Below are 19,728 nucleotides of genomic sequence, written 5' to 3'. Positions count from 1 at the left end.
CTCAATAACAAGATAATTCTTTGATCTTCCTTCTAATCTGAATACTTTTTCCTCCTTTGGCGCCTTAGTTGACACGCATGCACTATGTGACTCATCTATCTACAGAGAAGCTGCCATGACCACACAGCGTCTTATAAGAAAAAATCGTCACGCAAAATTATTACCAGTCACACTTTTCCTGCCATCACGTCTCATTTCCTGATGTAACTGTCACTCGCGCTGCCTGCCCCGCTGCTGGTCCAGGCAGTGCCCCAAATCTTCCCCCATCACCTCCTGCCAGCACTCATCCGGGTTAACCGCTGGCAGACGCTCCCTGATGCTCCCATTTTCGGGACGGGCCCCTAATGTCCTAAGCCCCTGCGCTACCCCAGGCGGGATCAATCCTCTTCTTGCCCAACATCTAGGGAGAAGAGGACACTGCTAGGAGGCCCCAGTCACGGCTGGGGCGGGAGGAAGGAGGGATGGACAAAACAAAGTCCCCCCTCTGCGGGAGGAGGAAACCCGTCCCCCATTCCCCCCGTCGTCTCCCCCCCCAGCGCTTACCGGCTCCTCGCCCTGCGCGGGGCTCTGCCCGCCGGGCCGCGGGCGCAGCCGGGACGATGCAAAGGCGGGAGGCGCCCGCCACATCTGGGGCGCGGCTCGGAGCCCGCCCTGCGCGGCGGCCGCGGGTTCGAGCCCGGCCCCCGGCCGCGCAGCGGCGGCGGAGGCGGCGCGGCGCCGTGAGTGGCAGTCGTCGGGCCTGCCCCGACGCCGTGCATGCAGCGGGGCGAACGCCCGGGCCGCTCTCTGCAGGCCGGCAGCTGCTGCAAGCCCCGCTACGCCATTATTATTATCATTATTATACCCCCTTCTGTACCTTAGCTGTCGGGGGGGGGGGGGGAGCTGGAGGACTCCCAGCAAGGACGGCTCCTGCTCGGGAAACAGCCCCCTGGAAGGAAGAGCTCAGGGTACCGGGGGGTACCGGGGTGCCAGGAGCAGCCGTGCCCGAGCCGCCGGGCCTCCCGCCGCCCCGAGAGCCCGTGGCGGCTGTGAGCAGAAAGGGCGACAGCTTCCAGCGCGGGCAGAGCAAACAGGAGGCTGCAATTAAGAGCTGAAGAAAGATGTTTCCTCTGCGGTTTTGTTTTGTTTTGGGTTCTTTTTTTTTTTTTTTCCCCCCCCTTAGTTTGGCATTTGCAAGCTTCCTGTGCAAAAGCCTGCCTCCACCACAACCACAGCAAAACTCCTGTTGATGTGATTTTTTTTCTCCCTCCCCTATTGAATCAGCATGTTAGAAATGTGATTACAGCATCCATCACATTTAAGCACATAAATCTCATTAAGCACTGAAGGAACCATACTCATGCAAGTCTCCTGAATCATGCAGCTCAAATTTCCAGAACAATTGAGGATATAAATCATACCTCAGTACCAGAGCAATCTTATATCCTGCTGAAGTCTCTCAGATGTCATGCTACGCTAAAGGGCTCTTACTGATAAAACGGTGTCTCTGGGCCTGTGAGCTCTGGCTCAAAGCAGGGCACACCAAAGGGAGTTGAAGGTTTTTGTAAGTGACAGTAACAAAACCCTGCAGCTGCTGCGTGTTGAGGGTGCGCCTTAACTGTTGAATGTCACTGCTGTAATGGCAAGGCTTAAATTTCAGCTCGCTTGGTGTAATTTTATGTCTTCACTTTGCAACTGGTGCTTCCCTGAGAGTGGACAGAAGACAACGTTTTCCTGTGAGAAATAAGAGGGGAAGGGACAAGGATTAAAAAAATAGCGACCTTGCCAAGACAGTTTTAGACCTGTTAAATGTATTTTGCTATCGCTTTACCCCTGAGCTTCAAAGAAAAACATCTCCAGTGCAAGCAGAAAGTCTCCTGGGGAACTTGATTGACAAGGGCATTTTGGTAATGGTTCCAGCTCAGGAATGTCACCATTCTACAAGGGATCTCCCACCTGGGTCTAACCAGCAGCTACAACAAGAGCTCCCTCATTCTGTGTGCAGAAGGCGACTTAGCTGTTTGGCTCGTGTACCATGACCTCATGTACCAGTCTGAAATCCCTGGTGTATCACCAGTGGGTACGTATTTGAGAAGGCTGCCTTTCAGCAGCGGCACAAAGCTGCACTTTCTCAGAACTTTAGATAGAACCTGGCTTTGACGTAAGAGAACGGTGGCTGGACCTTGATTGCAAACAGAGCTCCTGTGACTCTTTAGATAGGATAGCTCTGCTGCTTACTGCAGTCTGGGAAGTGCTTGTTGGCACGCAGCTGAGCAACTTCATGCTAAAATGTTTTAACTCCCCACGGAGTTAGAATTCATGTGTGCTGCTTTTCTCTGCTCTCTCACAGATGTGCAGGTAGTAGTACCAGCAGATACAAGGGCATTTGAGGACACATTGCACTCGTTTCTGCTTCTCTCCTCAGTGCTTTTAAAGACTGTTTCCTCCAGTAGGAAAATAAGAGTAAGTTTGGTATTCCCTTCCTCTCCTCCATGTTGCTTCACTCCTGGACTTCCTTTCCAGCAACTATTACTTCAGCCAAGCAGAGGGGAATTTTACAGCTTTTTCCAGTATTCTGTCCGGAGATACGACTTCTTTTCTTCCCAGTTTCCTGTCATAAAATGGCATTTCTTCGGTGACTAGGGACTACTGGAGATATTTCTCAAATATAAAGCTTGATTTATGACTTCAGTTAGCCTCGGTGACAGACTTTGTTTGACTGCTGGGCCATGCAAGCCCCCATGTCACTACTGGGGCTGTATTAAGGCAGCTGGAGACTGCTCCATGGCTCACTGGGCTGCAGTCCCGTCACGGGACATGGCTCTGGACACCCAATGGCTGCAATGCATGGATGCGTAAAGAAATACGCAGTCTCTAACCTTTCTCCTCCATGAGACAGTGTTAGCTAGCGTGGCTTAAAAGAATTATTTGAAGATCTGTATGTACACAGAAACAGGCAGTGCAAAACTGATACATGATCAACACTTACTGCCTTATAAACCTAGGGTTTTAGAGACAGAAAACACAGCAGGAACTTCCTGGAGCTGGGCAAGAAAGGAGAAGGAGAGATGTCTCCTCCTCCTCGCTTTTTCCTTTATGTATTATTTGAAGGAAAGTGAGTTTTATTGTCTGTTAGCTTTCAGACCCAATAATTTCTAGATAGTTAATTGTGTTCTAGTCTCCACCTCCTCTTTCTGTAACAAAGTTCTTGAAAAGGCAGATGTTCTGTGTGCACCAGTGGTACTCAGAGAAATTAACAGTGCCATCTCCTACCTACTTTCTCTGGACGCCTCCCCTTGCCACAGGCACCCATCACTCGGTTACCGTTGCCCTTGGGACAGTTGTTAATCCAGCTTACAACCACAGACTTTCACTCAGGTTTCATGGATGGCAATAATCCACCACAGGAGAGCAAAAGCAGCATGAAGATCTGTTTTTTGTAGTGGGACACCTCTTGACTTGCAGCACAATGGGCCTTTGTCAAACTACTCTACAGGGGAATAAAACCAGCCTAAACCACCGTGCTTCCCCAGCACTCTTAGGGGCTGATGAGAACTATTTGCATGGTTCTCCCACATACTAAATTCCCAAGGACAAGACATTTATATTGCAGGAGACCTTTCCCCTCCCCACCTGCCATTAGATGGCAGCAACTGAATGTGGAATGAGGGCACGCAGCTCTGCAAGTCCTATTTATCCCGTGGCTCGTGCAGGGATTTCAAGCTTTTCACTTCTAGGTCAATGGTTCAAATCTGGCCCAGGTCAGGAGGGGCCAGAGATCTTTATAATCCGACAGCTGCTCAGCGTCCTGTGCGAGAGCAGTTTGCGGGTTTCCGTTTCTGATCTTGTGGACGAGTGCCCATCTCATCACTGGCACTAATTGGCACCCCCGCTTGACACACCAACAAAGAGGCGGAAGATGCTCCAAAAAGACTGAATTCTCCTCCCTGCGCTCCAGATGATCCGACAAAGGGGAGCACTCATCTCTGTGCACAAGCTTGCTCTCAGTAATGAAGCCAGAAGAACGTGTTGGCCCTGTTCCTCCTGTAAGTGAGTAACTGCCCAAAATGATGTCATTCTGGACAGGAGAGTGACAGTTGGGGTCTTTCAGCAGATAAAATTAATTTGTTATTAATTTGGGATATGATATTCAGATAGACTAGTGATGGTGCAATGAAATCCCATCAAACATGTTGTAACACATGTTATTTACAGCCTCCATAACTGCAGGGACAAACTCCATCCAGAACTGCCTTACAAGGTGACCTAATTTGGAAAAGAAAACAGATACAGAATTTTCTCACGTTAGAAGATACCTCACTGTGACTCCTTCCCTTACAAATTTAAAACCCTATGAGGGACTGAAGCAACTGATACTCTCCAGAGAAACCCGTGAGATAAGAAATGAGCCTAGCAAGCATGTGATTGTGATATAGTTCAAGCCTGTGTGTGTATCACTCAGCTTGTTCTGTTAAGATTTGAGGAGCATGTCACTATGTAAATCCCTTTGGGCAGCTGGGCACCCCTCCAATGCACAGATTTCCCTTGCTGCTAATGAATCAGCCTCTTTTGCTAACTTACCTCCAAAGCTCGTTTACTTGGAAACCAAGGGAGCTTAGGGAACAGGGTTCTCTCCGTGCATAACAATGACCTATTTTAGATACTTCTCCTCACGCGGTCATGGAAAAGGGGCAGCAAGAGAGAGTGCTTCTATCCAAGAGGCATTTCCTGGAATTGGTCCTAAACAATACCGGACCATTTCCATTTTGAGACCTGACATTTCATGGTGCCAATGCTGCCACACAACAGAAAATGCCAGTGTGAGCCAGGGATGGGATCCAGCTGCCTCATTCCAAGGACGCACAACCAGGCCCTCTGCATACATGGTTATTACTCTCACAAACAGCCCCCTTCCCACGGAAACTGATAACACAGAACAGGAACGCTTCACAACACTCCCAGAGCAGAATGGCAAATGAGACCAAGGGCATGTTTTCCACCTCTGGGCATGTTTACATCGCTGGGCTTTCTCAGGTATCATGAGCAAGGGAAACACAGACATGCGTTAAGAAATCTGTCCTTCCTCACCAAGCCCTGCGCTGCTAGACTGCCACCTGCACTGAATTAGCGGTGTAGCTCTATATGACACCACAGGAAAGACACATCTGGTACCCCAACAGGGAAAGCTTGAAAACAGGAAGTGTTTTGCATGTCATCTGGTCTCTGAGATGTGGGCTACCGCCTGAGCCCTGGAAGAAGCCAAACACTTTGTGGTTTTCCCACAGTTAGTGTCCTGAGGCAAAATGAGAGGAATAAACACGTGCATTCATTTTGCATTATATTTAACCCAAATGCCAAACCTCACCAGCCTGAGTACAAGGCTCAGATCCCAGACTGGAACCCTGCACCCATCTGTGGTTGATACCTTGCAAGGCCAGAAAGGACCATTGTCCCATGTGACTCAAAGGACATAGTACGTCTTTATATTAACTCCTGGTTGAACTGCAGCATTTCTGTTAGAAAAGTACACGATGTACAAAAAACCTGCCAGTGATGGAGAAGAATCAGCCATAAGGTTTAAGAACCCATCCAGTATGCACTTCTTCATGAGGCTGAATTTGACCAGTTTCAGCCTCCAGCCCCTGAATGCAGCTATATCTTTATGACTATGTAAGCTCATTTCCAAACTGCCCTTTCCCTTCTTGTGGTTCTCCTCAAGTGCCTCACCTTTAGGCAAGCAGATTAGCTTCCATTCACTCATGTAGCTCTCCTCAAAACTCATCCCAATTAACTAACATCTTTCCAAAAAGTGTACTGCTGAATGGGGCCCAATATTGAGCAGTAGTGCTGAATCAGAGAGAACCAAACCTATCTGCCCCAGCAGAACACTTTTTCTGTCAATCCAGTGACCATTTTTGTCCCTCTAGACCTCTAAAGACTGGCACATTGGCACATGGGTTTTAATAACTAAAACGTTGAGTCGTTGCATGTACAACAGGAGACCGGCAGTGCATTAGAGTGTCACTGTCAGCCAATCAATAGACTACTGCCTGTAAGCTGTCAACCCAACTGGATACTAGGTTAATTTGAATGATTCTGTTTTTCTTAAATAAATGTTCACTGCTGCTAATTACCCAGTTATTTTCATTCATGAGTCACCTCTAAGCTCTTCCGTTATTTTGACTAACACCACTATCAGCTCTCTTAAATGGTGACTTTTCCCCATTCCCCTGGAACATCCCTGTTCTTTGCTGCCCCTGCAGGGTCTGTTTCTCACCATCACTGACAGCTAAGGCTACTAAGAGGGATAGAAAAAAACAAAAATCAAGAGTTTTCCTAGCTACCAAAAAGTAGCTACCCAGTCTGCTTCGTCTCCCAAATTTACTAATGGCATCAACACATATGCTCTGTTCAGATAAAGTAATATTTAGTATTAAAAAAGGAGTTATCTTCCTGACCCCAGAAAATTCAGTAGGATTTCACAATGAATGATTATTCTTAGTCATCTCAGCATGCTCAACTTAGCATAACTGCACCCATGCCAAGAAACAAGATGGCTGTATTTCTGCTAAGCACTGAAATTGGTTCCCTGTAGTGCACATCAGAACATGAAGTAAAAGCTGGCAGTACTCAGTCTTTCTCTAGTTTCCAGTTTGTAGTGACCACTTCAAGATAACCTGCAGAACCATTCAAGAATATGTTATACCTGAAGTGTCTTGATACAGGACACAGCCTTATGACTGGTAACTCTCATCTCTGTTTTTTACGTGCTTTGAGTTTGATAGAGATAGCAGTAGGAAATCTTTCTGCTGGGATAGAGCAGCTCCAAAAGTAGGTAACAGGAACGTCATTTCTCCCATTCAGTTATGCCTGGGAATGATACCTTAAAGTAAGGCAGTGATCCTTTTACTGCACCTTTTTGTAGCTGTTAAAATAAACTATCTTTCAAAAACACACAGTTTTGCCAAATATTGGGCACCACTGAATATATTCAAAGCTGTATCATTGCCCCCAAGGAAGAGGAACAAAGCTCTCATCCAGCATCCTTTCCCCACAGATAAATGCCTCTTACTTAAGATGAATTAAATCTAGATGGTTATTCCTTAGGGCACAGCTGTGCTGAAGTGATTTTATTAAGTGACTCACAAATGATCATTTTGAAACATCTTTCTGGTTTGTCAGGATATTTCCTCAGGCAACTGCTTCATTCTTGCCTTTTGCCGATCTGTATTAGGAATCTTTGCATTTGATTTCTTAGCTGTTTGCTGCTGCAAATAGCAACAAACGTTCCTGTCTGAACTCCTTCCAGAAAAGCTAAATCTTTCTGGAGGAAGGATCTGGGAAGTCCAAGCAAGATTGTTTAGCAAAACAAGGTATGCCATCAAAGTGATTTGGGCAGGTCTAAATAGCAGAGGAAATTAGTCAAGGGAAGAAGAAACCCCTTCACTCCCAGGTTACCAATTATAGTTGTATCCAGAGCCATAATGACTAGCAGTCATTAGAAGCTAAGGATTGCTTGGTGGCATCTGGAATGAGTTGTTGATCTCAGTCCAGCTCCTCCTTGACAGGTGTCCCAGAGATGACCATGTGAAATGGCCTCAAGCTTGGCCCAGGCCTACAAGTGTAAGCAGAAAACACAAGGCTTAAAGAGGACTATGAAGACTGAGCACAAACACATTTGTTACCAAAATGAGGCTTTTAAAAAGGACAGTTATAGCCATAGACTTTCAGTGGCACCTTTTCAAAGTCATTGTTTAACAAGGAAGGTGCAGTGTGTGTACCCTGTATCAAGACTTGCCAAATGCATATGCAAACTGCACGTAGTTATTATGCAAATGCATTTTAATCCCCAAACAGCCCAATGTAAAACTCCCATAAGACAGCATTTAGACCTTTCGGAAACAATGGGAGGCACCAAGCTCAACCCAACTCCATGGATTTTGAGATTGACTTAATAGCATGCTCTGTACTTCTGAGACAGAGTTGATCAGAGAAAAAAACTCAAGCAGAAGCCTTCTTGGAGAGGAACGTAGCTATAGTCTCCCTAACCAGAGGAGGCCTCCTGCAATGGCTGCTGTGAGGGTCACTTGTCCCCAGTACACCCCTGTGCTAGGAGGCACGCTCTCCTTGCTAGTGTCCTGCAAGAATGCTGCAATGAGGATTTTGCCATTTGCCTATGCCCACACTACTGGTGCCACAAGCCACTGTTCCATTTCCACCCTTACGCATGTGGCCTTTCTCCTCTCTACTCCACATCTGAACAACATCAGGGCACACACCAGTACATCTCTGACAACCCCTCTCAAATATTATGCTCTTTTTTCAGCCAACCCTTAGTCACCTGGGGGAGCAACATATTACCATTGGTGTAAAACGGACATAGAGAATTGTTATAGATTACCTTTTAAGAGCAGAATCTGTAGGTTATGTAGCAGGGAAGACCTATCAGTAGCATGGGAATAATGAAGACATATTTTCTCCCTTGGTAATGCCTTCTATCGAAGGATCCTCGAGCAATTTATGGGCTTCCTCAAGCAGGTTATTTGTTAACTAGTATTCTGAAAAGAAGATAAATGTTACATAAATGTCCTGATTCTGCTGTTATTAGGCTCAAAAAGGCAGGTTATGGATCCAGACCCAGTGTCCTTCAAACTGCAGGACAGTGCAAATACCGAGTTTTTATTTCTCCCCATCAATTACCATGCACTCACATGCTCCTTCCCTATGTTGAGAAGCTGGCTGTAGGCCTGCACACCTGCAAACTCTTGCTCACAGTATCACTTATTTGTGCAAGCCCAAATCTGACAAACTCTCCTCACTGAAAACCACCAGCAACAACTTCTTCAGCACTTACAGTTCTATTTTAGTCACAACTTTTCTCCTTTTTCTCCCACACATGAAGCAAAGCACCAGGTTCTCTCTAGTTTCTTTTCCCCATCAGTCTATTTTCCTCAACAGGCAGGAGAAGAGGACAAACACTAAGGCCTGGGCAGAGCTCATCCTTAGCCTCTGCAGCCCTGCTCAGAGCATCTCACCTACAGGAAGAGAGAAACAAGGGGAAAAACTTGTGATCCTGCTCTGCAGCTGAACTGCAGCTTGTCAGCCTTTTCACGTGTTAAGTAGGTTTGCAGCTGCCTGTTACAGCTCTGCAACAGAGGCTGATCAGGTTCATTTGGGGCCATGCCAGGCTCTCCTGAAAAAAAAGGTATTTATTTATAACTGGCTTGTGAGATGGAAAACTGGTTTCTATATTTAATAGAAAGTGCTCCCAGCAGATTAACCCTGGCAGTATTAGGCTTGGGTACTTGTTCGGTTCTTTTTTGAGTATGAGCTACTACACTTACCATATTTCTAGGTCTAATCCTCCACAGCTCTAGAGTCCAATAGCACAATTACTTACTGTTTAGAGAGGAGCTAATATTCTCAACCCCTCAGAAGATCCAGACTTAGAACTGTACAGTCTGGGGGAAGGAAAGACAGGAACTTCCAAGGTTTTGCCGAGTCTTACTTTAATTTTGAAAAAGAAAATTAGTGTTTGAATACACTCTTGATGCTGTGTGCTGCAGCAATAGGTACCACATGAACCCCTGTCCTATAGTATAGCAAGACCACTTCTGTCTTTTGAGGCCAAATTCAAGGGCATGTTCCCATCTAAAGAGCAGGGTTTTGGGGGATGTACACTTGAAAGTAGGTTTGCCTAAGTATTTCCCATGGCTGGAAAGTCACTAGATACATCCAGCCAGGCGATGCAGTAGCTGCAATGCCCGTGTGCAAACAACAGCTGGATGCAGTCAGACACTTGGCTCACAGCTGCTTCTGGAGCTGCCCTGCCAACGCAATGCAGTCTCTGGAATCAGTCTTCTGCCACCATAGCAAAGGCACAAGACACGGTGAGAGAAGAGCTGTCAAACATGGGTGCAGATTGAAGGAATAAAGCTTGTTATGCAGATGATCTCCCAGCTCCAGCCTGGGTAAATCACATTCTTCAAATCTACACCACCGTTGCTTCTTCAGAGGTATGCAGTGCCTGATCTCTCTACCCTGTTGTGAACTGCTGTGCCAGGCTGTGAAAAAAGTGCTGCTGTAACATTCAGTCCCAGACACAGGTACATTCCAGGAGCAGGGGGACACTGTTTCTGTGTATTTCCTTCTACCCGGACCAGCTGAGCTTGTTTTGAACCTGACTTTCTATTTGTGAAAGACTTTGGGGATACTTGGCTAAAAAATATACACAGATCTCCCTTTACAACTGGGGTTGCATTCCCCTTGTGGTATATTTAAGGAAACTGAGACACAAGGAGTTCTATCTAACTTATGCAAAGCTACAGACGTACCAGCAGAAGACTCCAAGCAGAAAAAAAAACCACGTTTTCCTTGTTTAAACTCTGTTAACACCTAGATTGTATGAACTTCGATTATTCCCTGATCTCTCCTTGTCCAGTCCCTTCTCTCTAATAATGAGGAACATCCTTCCAGGCTCAGACTCTAACTCGGAGCGTTCATATATGCCACCATGCAAGAAGATCTCATCCTGACATGGTGAGGCCAGATGCTCCATCAAACTAGCTTAGAAATCTGACTACATGCAAGTATATATACATGTAACATTACAACACTGGACACAAATACAAATAATTTTTTATTTGCAGCCTGGACAAGGGGAAAAGACAGTATGTTCTTGCGTGCGTGCCACCACTCATTTAGTGCGTGGAAATGCTCAGTTCCTGAATGCAAGAAGTGCATGTGTCAATTTTGCAAGTGTGGGTCAAGAGCCTGCCCATGGGTATAGAGCCCACGTGCTGCCTCTAAGTCTCATACCAACATGCTGAGAGCAGCCATCACATGCCTTGGCATTTCAGGAATCTGCACCCTCAATATTACCCAAACCTCTCTATGCCTCTGGCCATAAACAGAACTATTGCTTCCCTCTATCAGCAGTGAGAGGTTTATATTGGATTCAAAGCCCTTCTGATTCAGAAACAATGAGAAGTCATAGCACATGATATATGCTAAATAGCTATTTAAACTGTTTACCAAAAGCTTTGATATTACCCTGAAGGATATTGGCACTGCTGTGCACTTCAGAGGCAGCATGGTCCAGCTGTTGTAAAAGAAAGCTTGGAAGAGGCAAGGCAAAGCTTACATTTACATGTGCTGCTAGTTTGAGCAGCATTTTAGTCTTGTGTGTCTCAGTCTTCTCATTTATGCTACCAAGATAATTACAGTTAACAACTGAACATGGTCTGTGGTAAAGCTTTCTTAAACACTTGGGTAAAAAAAGCTGCAGACACATGAGAGATTGCATTTATGGATTTTTATTCCATTAGTAGCTAGCTTCTACCACAAATAGGACCCAAACCAGCTTTGGTATCTTAAGGCAAAATCTATTTATGTGTGCTAAGCAAAAAAACCTGAGTCCTTGAAATGACGGACAAACAGGCTTCTCTGTTTGGAGATCCTAGCTAATAACAAGAACCAATCTGCTGAGCACCATGTGTTTAATACTCCCCTGTGCCACAAGAGAGAGACACTCTGGTGAATGGACCCTGCACTGCACTGCCTGGAAACCCTGAGCTGGCAGCAAAGCAATTTGGAGTAATGAGAACCATAATAGGTATGTGGGCCCTGAGCTTTCCATATTTGTGATGGTCTGTTTGGAGCCTGCGGCAGCAATGTTAGTAGTACATTACATCTTGTGATCTGCTGTGTAAAAATAAGCCTGAACGGATGGTGACATTAAGACTGGGGAGAAATGTTTTGCAGTGTGCAGTCTGGGATGAAGGTAATAATTTAATGAGCTTTTGAAGAATTTGCACCCTCCCAGAAAACTCTGGCTGTGAATGAGCATTAAAACAACTTCCTTCCCATCTATAACACCAGGGGACTATCACTCTAACTGAACAAATACCAGGTCACAAGGCTAAAAAAAGTACTAGAGTCAGACTTGTACAGGTGCAAAAAAGATCTTGCTGAAGTTCTCCTTACTTTTCTAATCACTATATAATAAAATATATTTCATTAACTTGAGCTGGGAGAGCCCTTCAAAAGTCCTTTGCAGTTTTTTCAAGCAAAATAGCTTAAAAAAAAAAAAAAATGGTAAATGCTTCAACCTTACATCCCCAAACAGAGCATCTCCTAAAACATCTCTTTAATACTGCAGACAGTCACTATCTTGTCACTGCCAAAATCTAGCTATGCCTGCAGAGGTACTGTAAGCCTCCCTTCTCCTCTCTTGCCCACTTAAACATCCTTTTGAAATTTTTTGTTTATTTTGTTGTCCATTAATACACCAGTTCAATTATCCATGTTGAAATGCTAACAAGCATCCAGAAAGACATGGGAAATTGGACTTCAGCTTAGGAAGAGCTTTCAAACTACAGAGATAATGAAGCCTTAGGCCAATATGCCTCCAACAATGGATACCTTTAAAGGCATAAGCATCTACACACAGGTAGCTATAGCAGAGGACGGATGAGATGGCTTTCAGAGTTCCCTTCCCGCTCCACAATTTGCTAACTAGCTATGATAAATATCGACTAGTTACTTCCTGAAGGTAACAAACTATCAACACTTGGAGATACATCCTTGGGTATTTTATAAATTGCAGTTAACTGTGTTTCTCATTCTCAGACACTCAATTGAGTTGCTCTGGTTACTGAGCTACTGCACATCAGCTGAGCTACATAAATCTTCGCCTTTCACAGATAAGAGGGAAAATGTGAGTGGTAAGCACTGTTAACCCAGTGTTACTTGACTAATATCAGTGGCATAACTAGAGCCACTGACTGCATATATCAAAATTGAATCAGGTGGGATCAAACCCATTGAACATTAGGAGGGTAAGAGAGGGCAATTACATCCAATCCATCTTAAACACTTCTCTTCAGATGGGATCCAGTTAAAGTGCTTATCTTTCTCTGCTGACTACAGAAGGAATCTGCCTTAAACACTGAATTTTAAAGGGCAGTAATCAGACGATATGATTCTTAGAAAAAAATCTTCATCACTAACCTAAACCTAGCATCACTGTCCACCTCTCTGCTCGTACACGAGGAAGGCTTTTACCACAGACTACAGCGACCACAACAGCCAAGTGGCTTCTGGGTTCAGCAGAGCTTGTGCCTGTGGACCGAGTTGGGTTTCTTCTCATCTGGTTAACAACTATTTTGGCATAACTACTTATCTCAGCACTGCAGCTATACAGGGAGGTTTGCATTTCACAGGAGCACTGGGAGAGCTGCTCAAAGGAAATCTGCCCAGCATTTACCCACATTAAAACCTTAATCCTGAAAGTTCGCAGGGCAAGTGCCTCGGCTCACTGTGTCTACTGCACGTGCCAATGGATTCTGTGCAAGGAGACACTGAAATCTGAGTGTTAAGCATTCATTTCCCCATGCTCACAATGTTAAATCCAAAGATCCTTTTAGAGCAAGGAAAAAGTAAAGCACACAAGGAGATATACTGATGCGGCTTGGTAGAGTTTGCCAGAGTAAAATATAGATAATTTACTCTTCCTTGTCCCCTAGCTGTTTTTCTTGCCAGCATCAGCCCAACAGCCTGCCCTGTCCCAGGCAGGAGAAAGTTCTCTGTCTACCTCTGCCTACTGGCAGTCCATCCTCTCCAGAAGTAGAACAGACACTTTCTTAAAACACTCATTTTTCAGTGTATTACTTCTCCTTCACCTATGCCCACAGAAACCAATTCTCAAGCTCAGAATTCATCAGAAGTTAAAAACATTGGAAATGGCGCATGAAGTTGGAAAGGGGCAGATTAATGTGGTTCAGTGCTGCAGAGAGCAAGCTGGATGTCAGAACCCCGAGCTGTGGTCACAGCGAGCACTGCCACACCGCAATGGGATGTGGTCCTCAGCAGCTAGCGCACAAAGTGCCTCTGGGCAGCAGCTGCTCTGCAGTTGGTGCAGGGCTGGCTCTCGGCTCCCTGCGTCCCCAAGCATGCAGCTGCTCAAAGCGTGTTTTGGCAGCGCGTGTGGCTGACAGACACACTCAGTTTGGCCACAGTGCAGGTTCAAAAGGAACAGGGGTGATGGCAAGAAGCAGCCCTTTTTTCTTTCCATCTCCAACCTCTGTGTATCGACATGAAGAAGAAAAGCACCACCTTAATACAAGACTTCTTCAGACAGAGAAACCCGACTTGTCCCTAGGCACAACAATGCTGCCGGATAAGGCTGACTACAGTGAGCAAGAGAAGAGAGTGGTTCTGGCTAAGGTCCTCAAAGTAACATAGCCCCATAAAGGACTCTCACCCTCATCTGATCTCATGCATCTCCCGAAAGAGTGCAAGTCTGCTGTCTGAGGGACGTTTCTGGCTACAGGGATAAATGTCCTTTGGAGAATAAAATTCGTTACAAGTTTCCAGAAATGCTGGGCTAACATGCTAAACCACATGTAGTGAGAACATCCAATAAAGGGGATGTGTACATGACAGCGGGAGACGATGGGGCAAGAGATTATAAAGTTTTCCCCATTGCCTGAGAACAAGACACTGAAGACAACATTTTTAATTACTGCTTCTACTTAGGTCCTTAGGAAAGGGTACAAACCGAGGAACACTTTCTCCTCTTGCACAAGCTTAAGTAAGAAGGTAAGGACAAGTTGTAAATACAATCCTATCCTGAACCTCACAAGCCTGCACTCCTGCCTGCAACTCCAGTCACTGGCAAAAGTCCCACTGATTCCAGTGAGGCCAGAGATTGACCCCAAGATGGTCACACCTGGGGTTTTATTCATTCCATGAAAAAGATTTGCTAAACTTGGAACCTGATTGTGGATCAGCTTCCAAACAACACCCATGTTTAGGGTGGCTGGAGCTGGAGTTTCAGTGCTGGCCCTTCTCCATGGAACTGAAAGCCAGAATTGTGATGATGACAATAAATATTCAGCACTTCATCTTCAAAGGGTTGGGTGGACGGTTCAGTCAGCGGCTAGCTAATCAATGGCACAACATGAACCATGCTATCAATTATTCATGCAATATCTTTGCAAGCTACATATGAAGACAGTCAATGGGGTTGATAGGGGTGTATATATATATATTATTTTGCCCTGAAGACTCCATTATTGCTAGATCCCCAAACCACAATAGCAGTGGTAATAAAAACTTTTTAGAAAGGGGTGTTGTTGTGACCTAGAGGCAAGCTGGAGGGCAAGTGGGAATGGATACTCCTAAAGAGATCACTTCTTACTTTGCATGCGGCTTTCTGAACAACTCCCATGTCTCTTTTTCCCCTCCTGCTACGGGACTTGGCTGGAAACATCCTCATCAGCTGCACTGCCTTCTTGGCTTTTGAGATATTTGCTTGGTGACCAGAAAGTGACACAGAGGGGTAATTGAACGTGAACCCTTTAAAGGTCAGGCATACTCCCAGTAAATGAGCTATCAGAAAAGCCACGCTTCGGAGCAGCCTGTGAGAGGAATGAGTGCTTTGCACAGCAACCAGGCTGTGAACAGAGGCACTGTGGGAGCTTATGCTCGCGTTCTTTTAAGTCTGAAGCTTCTTGTCCAGAGGATCAAACTAGGCACATAGAGAAATACAGAACCAGTGTATCAGAGTACAAGAGATGCCTAGAGAAGATGCTCGCTTTCCTTCTTGGCTCAGGCAGGGGAAGTTTGCCTGCCACACACCACTACTCTTACTAAGGAGCTGATCTTGCTATCTGCTGGAGAGCTTTGGCTTTCACACTCATCAGTGACTTGAGGACATCCAGTATTTTGCAGAAACAGATCCCCTGGCAGGGTCAGGCTCTGAAGCGTTTGATGTCCTGTCCTCCCTTTGCTTTTAAACATGCCACACATCTGTTTGAAAAAGGATCAAGCTCACTCCGGGGCAAAACACCCTCAGGCCTTTTTCTGCTCAGTGCAGAGAACTATGCTTTGCATTTACTCTTCAATGCACCCCTGTGGATCATCTGCTAGACTGTGGACTGGACGGGAGCAATCTCAAAGTGCACCTTGCACTGTCTGCAGCTCAAGACCAACAGGAGGCTATTCTACTTACATCAGAGCCTGGTTTAGATGAATTGAAATAGCCTCATGAATCTCAGTAAAACCTACCTTAACCCATCTCCTTTCTTTCCTTTCAACGGGCAGTTTGCATTGACTTCTTGAGCTATAGTCAATTCATAGCCTTCTCCTCTCTGAAACCCTGCTGTTGTTTTCTGCTTTGAACTTCTCCTTCTGGAAAGGTGTGCAGGGTAAAATGATCATGTTATAGTTGAGCCCTGAGCACTTTGGCTGGGGGCAGAGGGATGTCACGGCTCCATGGCAATTACTATAATTGGAGAGACCTCCCACCACTTGTGGTAATTTAAATTAAGACCCTTCTTCTAAAAGATATCCTCATAGCTCCCACACAAATAGAGGACTTGCTCCAGTAATTTTTGGATGTGATTCTCCAGCCTATGTTATGCAGGTCAGAGCATTTGGTCATAATGGTCTCTCCTGGCCTTAACATCTAATAATCTATGAATCATTTCATTTAGTCCTGTGATCTGGTCTCCATTATGTCACTAGCTCTTTTCAAAACAAAGCAAGGGGCCCATCTTCTCTTGCAGAATGGAAGGAACAGAAAATCAAAGTAAGAAGACCATGAAATAGTGCAGAGGTGGTCACAAGTCTGTGTGTACAGTACACCCATAAGTACACTTCATTATCCAAAGACAACTGGTGATTTTTTTTTCCACTATTGGATGAAGTAAATTCATTCACCTCAAGTGTCAGTTATAGTTAACGTAGCTTCCTGAATAGCTGTGACCTTGCAGCAATGTTGGGTTGATCTGTCTAAATGACAGACTTGCAGGAAGCCTGCTGTATACATTGAGGCCTGCAGCTGTGGTTTATAATAAGGCATGTCAAATATATCATAATTAACTCTCTGTGGACTCAGTCACGAGTTCTGTTGACAAATCATAAGGAACAGGAGCTCACAGGCACTCAGACTCGCTGGATACTGAAGCTCTACGGGGCTCCTTACACCTGAATGTGTAAAGTGTATCATGGATGTATGCATATATACTGAGTCTCTTACTCTAGCACCAGTCAGTAAGATTCTCCCTGATATTCTACCAGGAAGTCCTTTTAATAGGGTAATTTAAGAAGGCAAAGTCATTCCTTGGGGGTGATTAATCCAGTCATTGCCCCACAGTGCAAAGCACATCTTCCCTTACATTTCCTCAGGGACATGAAAATCTGGATTTGAAGCTGGAGTCACACACGGGTGTTCCTGTCTAACACCTTCCTTTTGGGATCTTGTCCCAACGAGCAAATATTAAGAAACAAAGCTTCACAATACTAATGTAAGGTAAGTCATAATGAACCAGAACTTAAAGGGAAGCAAAGAAACTCACTTTGGACACCTTATTTGCTGGTGCTTTCAGATGCGAAATGATTCAGGACCCTGCAGTAAAAACACGGAGCAGAGGTAGTTCTGGGAATGTTCCTGGGCTGCCCACACTCCTGGACATCCCTTCTCCTCCAGTGGTTCTGCACCTTGCAAAGGGGTTAGGTGTGCCAGTGTCTATGGACAGAGGTAAGTGCACTCTCTCTTTGCACATCCTTGTGCCACAGGGCAAGGAGTATTAGTTCTGGGATTGCACTCTGCTAATGCACCTACACAGCACCTGGACCGGGACCAGCTTCTGTCCAGCCAGCTTGGAGATCGGGAAGCAGACCTTAGCTCTGCCTGTTCCCATCTGCACAGATATGCCCTGGAAAGATAAGGGAGGAGGCCAAAGATTACAACAGAGATCTTGTGCTGTGCACACCATCCCATGTGAAATGCTTTAGCTCTCTGCTGCATGGAGTGTGCATCTTTCCCTCCCTGAACTAGGGAGCAGAAACCTGTACCAGTAAAAGCCCTTAGAGCTTCTCAGCTACATACAAAGTCACACTGACCATCCCCACCCCAGGAAAATCACCTGGTTGGGGAGTTCATTAAATCCTGGGAGCCTTCTGGAAGGCTCTTAAACATTTTCAAATGTCGCGAAACATGAGAAACTGAACTAAAATCCTAAATACTGATTGTTCAGGTTGTGTCACAACTCCAGCCCAGCTCTAGGAAAGTCACGCTTTGCCTGCTCTACAGAGATATTTCAGAGATGCTTCTCTGGAGGCTCAGGCACTAAGAACCATGAAATAAGACACTTTCAAGTGGTAACTCAATTCCATCTTCATCAGTAAGAGGGAATTAATGGCTAATGGTATTTTACCTAACTGTAATTACATATTAAGTATAGTAATGAATGAAGCTGAGAAACATCAGAGGCTTCTTATGCAAATTATCCAGATTACTCAGTCCTTTTGGCTTCCTAAATAGTCAATCAGCAACCTCATGAAAAAGGCTTGTAATACAAGGGATTTCTGCATTTTACTGCTTCTGCAGATATCCCAAGAAAAGCAGCATGCTTTCCCCAGAAGTTCAGGGGTGCATTTGAAGCCCAATTTATCTTTTTGCAGCTGAATCAGCTGTCTAGGCCAATAGTTGGAATAACCTGTCATATCAGTGGGTAAGAAACATGAAGGCTGACCTTAAAGATGACTGACAAAAAGAAAATTTCTTGTTCTACCTACATCATCAATGTAAACTGAGGTTTAAACAGGGTGTGCATTTTAAGCTTATATTAAACTTGATTAGCATTGAAATGAACAGCAGTCAACCCAACATAGTTCTTGGGGTAAACTGTGTGGCCAGATAATGAGCACTATATACAACTCACTTAAAGTGTATTAAGTTTGCAGAACATTAAGTTAGTGGTGATTAATGTTCATCAGGAGCATCTCTCAGTATAGCAGTCCTCCTTCTGCTATCCCCAGAGAGCTTCATATACCACTGAGAACAAACAACCTGTTTACTTCCTAACCTATTCACCACCTCCTCTCGAAGGCTGTAGTGGCAGGATGTCACCTCTCTGTACCCATGATTAATGGGTGTGGGAGCATAATGTGGATATACCCCTTTTCTGGAAAGATTCTGAGGACTGACACCAGCAAATAGGACTGTGGGCTCCACAGAGTGTCACAGTGCAATTCAGGAATCTCTTCCCTGCAGAGAAAGCAATAAGCCCTTGACAACTCTCCCACCACTGCTCTCCTAATACCAAAACATAGCATTCATCAGAATATAGCTTATTTTCCATGACCAGCATTGTGGCCCAAAGCATGGTCTCACCCACACTTCTCCAGGCGTAGCTAGAAAATGACTCAATTAGTTAAAACACAGGCTGGATCATAGAGTGGTAAGAAAGGAATTGGGTGGGTTGGTACCAAGCTCCCAAACTCCAAACTAGTTTGAGTGGTAGCACCAGGGAAGTGGAGATCAGGATGTGGAAAGACAAGAACAAAGCCTTTGGCTGTGTCCAGTACGCAGCTGCAACTTGACAACTCTCATTAGTGCCACTGAAGGAAACAGAAAGCCCCTGCACACTCACCCAAGTTTCTTCTTGTTGACACAATTTTCATGTACCGCAAGCTCCCCTGCTCACTTCAGGGACTGGTTTACATCATTCCTCCCAGACTTGCTTGAGCCTGTATCAGACATACTCCCTCTCTCCATCCTTGCCTTACACCCACTCCTCCTTTTCCTTTCACGACACCCCTCTGCCACCCTTTTTTCGCAGCACCATCTGTCCAGGATGGACTTGTCTGTTTTTCCTCAAACCAAGTTCTTCCTGAGAAGCAAGTGCACTATTTTAGTGAATCTAAAATCAAAAACCAAGCTAATGATAAAAGGAAATA

General features: G+C 45.2%; 1 protein-coding gene and 1 long non-coding RNA gene across 6 annotated transcripts in view; one reads left to right on the top strand and one right to left on the bottom strand.

The window, feature by feature from the left end:
* The window catches only part of SLC41A3 (solute carrier family 41 member 3), a 31,110-nt gene extending 29,564 nt beyond the window's left edge, over nt 1-1,546 (bottom strand). For 3 of the 5 annotated variants that reach the window (XM_069812152.1, XM_069812154.1, XM_069812149.1), the window contains exon 1: nt 544-677. The gene's annotated coding sequence lies outside the window, so the exon portion shown is untranslated. Of the gene's footprint in view, nt 1-164; nt 370-543; nt 678-1,400 lie in introns of those variants that run through there. The other 2 variants (XM_069812150.1, XM_069812151.1) reach the window with 2 other exon arrangements.
* Nucleotides 1,547-3,886: 2,340 nt separating this feature from the next.
* LOC138681847 (uncharacterized) lies at nt 3,887-18,595 on the top strand. The gene is made up of 4 exons (XR_011322047.1): nt 3,887-4,025; nt 17,173-17,296; nt 17,373-17,524; nt 18,451-18,595. It is a non-coding gene; the product is annotated as an uncharacterized lncRNA (long non-coding RNA).
* The last annotated feature ends 1,133 nt before the right edge of the window (nt 18,596-19,728 follow it).

Source organism: Haliaeetus albicilla, chromosome 24 (assembly GCF_947461875.1).
Source record: "Haliaeetus albicilla chromosome 24, bHalAlb1.1, whole genome shotgun sequence".
NCBI lineage: Eukaryota > Metazoa > Chordata > Aves > Accipitriformes > Accipitridae > Haliaeetus > Haliaeetus albicilla.
This window is presented reverse-complemented; position numbering and strand designations above follow the sequence as displayed.